Source organism: Coturnix japonica, chromosome 5 (genome assembly GCF_054131305.1).
Source record: "Coturnix japonica strain WE chromosome 5, WE-NBRP24, whole genome shotgun sequence".
NCBI classification, from domain to species: domain Eukaryota; kingdom Metazoa; phylum Chordata; class Aves; order Galliformes; family Phasianidae; genus Coturnix; species Coturnix japonica.
The window spans coordinates 37,868,383-37,871,899 of NC_140667.1; positions in this window are offsets into that span (position 1 = coordinate 37,868,383).

Sequence of the window (3,517 nt, forward strand, 5' to 3'; positions counted from 1 at the left end):
TCTCAGTACTGGCTCCTTTAGGATGGTGTGGGGGCACATTCAGGAGCTGTTCCCTGCCCTCCACCCAGCAAAACCAATTCCCCAACACTCACTGTCCCTGTTGAGGGGTCTTATGAAGTACTTTTCCTCTACCAGCACACAAACTCCAGCACAGGAGCAGGGAGCTGTCAGGAGGGGTGTGAGGTGGGAGACAGGGGAGACTTCAAGGCTCAGAAACATCCAAACACCATTAGCATGATTTAAAGTGCAGTTCTGGGGCTGTCAGAGGCATTGCTGAAGCTGCTGTGGCACCACAGGCTGAGTCCTGGAGGATCCAAAGAATAGAGGCTGAGCACTATAAACACTGCCATGGTCTGTGGGTTTCCTGCTGTGGTCACAGCTCCCTGGGCTCTGTGCAACCAGCCCAGAGCTCAGCTCTTTCCTGAAGTGCTCTTCAATTCCTGCAAGACCTCCCCTGAAGCTGCAATGAGTGAAGAAGAACCAGTTCAACAGCACAGGCTGCTCCAGTCACCATCAGGGTACCTGCAAAACAGTGAGACAGATGGCTGATAAAGTGCTTTGGCCTTCAATAGAGCTTTGTTGTGCTTTGGAATAATGCTTGTTTAAATCTTTTTTAAAATTTGCAATGGGTCTCTATCTAATTTACAGCCCCTCCAAAGTACAGTGCCATCACTTGCCTTGCCAAGTGTCGTTTCCTCAGTTTACCCACAGGGCTGCTGTGACATGACTGAGATTTGCCCCCTGTTGCTGTTCTAACACCTCCCTCCCCCCTTTTAGGTTCCTGCTCATTTCCAATTCCTCATCCGTGGCGTCCTCATGAATAATGCTGCTCTGATCTCACTGCTCTGGGCTCCCTGCTCACCTTGCAGACAGATTCTTGGGCCTGATTAATCCCGTATGCTATTCCTCTCTCCCATCTCAGGACCACAGAGTCCATTGCCTCCTCCTCACCCAACCCTCAGGTGGGAGCAGGAGGCATGCAATGTTTCCAGCCATCTTAAACCACCCCTCAGGCCATGCATCTCTGTAGCAAAGCAAACCACAAAACACAGTTGCATAACAAGAAGCAAAAAAAGACACAGGAGAGAATAATCTTCCCTATAAAATGATTAAGGCAACAGCTGCAGAGCTGGCAGGCAGTGCTATGCCTGCAGGGAGAACAGGGCCACGCCACTGGCCTTGGAGATTTGGGGTAAAGGGAAAGGCAGAGGGGAAGAACAATGTGTGGGAGAGAATTCTAGAGCAGAACAAAACAAAATCATGCTTCCTGATGTTCTTTTGATACTGGGCATCCTCAGGTTCACCCCAGATTTCCCACGGCCTGGCTGAGAAGAATAGTATGCAGATAGGTGAAACCAGGCTGGAATCTCACCGGAAACAAGCCTGGGGACCTCACAAGCACAAAAGTGCCAGCAGCCACCTGGCTCCTGTCCACCAAGGGACAGCCACACGGGCTTGGGCCTCCCCCAGCACCCTCCCACCTGCTCTGGAACACCTTTCATTTGCTGACACATTATGGCTCAAGCTCGGTGCAGTGAGCTGTTCTCCCTTCCAAACCCCCTGCTGGGCTCACCTCCTCTCAGAAGTGCTGTTGGTGTCAATACCTGAAACATTTGTTGATCGTCTCCAATCTCTGTTCTCAGTTCTTTCTTCTTGCATCTCACATGGACACCACTGAACGGGGCATCTCCTGCCCCCCTCAGTCCCACAGCAGTCTTCCCTGAGCACAGCGCTTTTTGCTCTGATTTATTGAAGCAGACGTTGTGCATTAATTGCATCCTGCCTTCAAGCAGGCCTGTGTGAGCATCACCACCTTTCAGATCTGTGCTCAGCCATCTGCTTTCAACACAAACCCCATGTGTTGAGGCTTCTGTGTGTGCCACCAATCTCCTGCTGAGCCTTGGGGCCTTTCCTTCCCAACCTACCTCAGCCATTCCAATTTTAGTCCCTGTCACAAATACTCTCTCATTCAGTGAGAAACTTTGCACCTGCAAACCTCAGAGTCAAAATGTTCAAGTACTGATGCAATACTTTGGTTCTGTCGTTAATGGAACGATGTACTTGTGCCACATCATGAAGCACTTTCCAACCCACTGGGAACTAAGTTGGATATTGAACGGCCACCATTAGCAATCCAGACTCGAGCCCAGCTTTAGGTGAAATCTGGGGCTAAGACAACAGCTGCAGGAATGGTAAACATGGAAAAAACAATTTCCAGCGATCATAGCACATGGTAGACAGTGTCCATTTAAAGCACAAACTTCTTCTTCCAGATGATGCACTACATGGGCCAGAACTACATTCAGAAATGGCATATTAGAAAACAGCTCATAAGTATATATACATGCCAGTCCTTGGATGTAAACCAGGAAGATGGGGTAGGAGTCATGAAGATTTATTTCAGCATATGGAATTTGGGAGAGCGATGTTGGAAGGCATTGTACAGCTTGGGAAACCATATGGGTAACATGAAGAAAATGAGAGAAGAGGTACAGGAGATTAGAAGGACACAGGAAGCAAGTTATAGTTTGCAGTAAAAGTCTCTATATTTGGTTAGCAAAAATATTAAGCAGTAGCTTGAAGATCTAAATGAAGAGAAAACACCAATTTATGGAAGGAAAAAAAATGCCTTGTTCATGCTGAGGACCAGGTAATGGGAAAATGGCTGTAGTTTAGAAACCCAACAGACTCCAAACATGGTGTAATAAAAACTACATACAGGGCATTATACAAATGCCATCAACCTTCAGTGCCACCCCCGTGAGCTCACTCACCTGAGGACAGAAGCCGTTCTTTTGGAGGACTGGGAAGTAAAGTTCTAACTCAGATGTCATCAGCAGTTTCTGAATGCTGCTGCGTTTCTCTTCCTCATTCATCTCCCTGCAGCCCAGAACAGCTCCTTTATCAGCATCCCTTCCTTCCAGGACGAGAGCTCACAACCAGCTTGAGCTTTCTGAAGCAGCACAAAATACCACTAGGCTGTCCAGGTGCTCTGTTTGCCTGTTCCATCACCTGTACAGGACTGTGCACCAGTCTGATGGTAGGGACGATACACACACAAAATAGGAATGACTCATAGAAAAACATTGATTTCTTGGAAAAAGTGCCCAGTCTGTCAAGTGAGATGTCTGAAGGAACCTACCAGAACCCTGATGAACATACCCATTAAACAGGACGTATTACATGTAGGTACAATTTAACACAATTTTAACACAGAGAAATAAATCCATGTCAACAGATAGTACTTTATCCTCAGCCAAACCAGCTCCACTTCTGCTGTGCTTATCAGTGCATTGCTTGGACTGCATCAGGACCCAACCTCCTGGAACTATAGCCCAGCAGCATTTGTGTGCTCAAAGCTGATAAAGCTGATGCTGGCAATGTTTTCTGTTGTGTAGATTACAGCTGTCATAAGTCAGACTTTCCAGGGGTTCAGTTTCAAGTCCACGTTGCCAATTCAGTTGTGTGTTGGAGGGGCAGGGAGGAAAAAGAAATAAAAAACAACACACCACAGAAG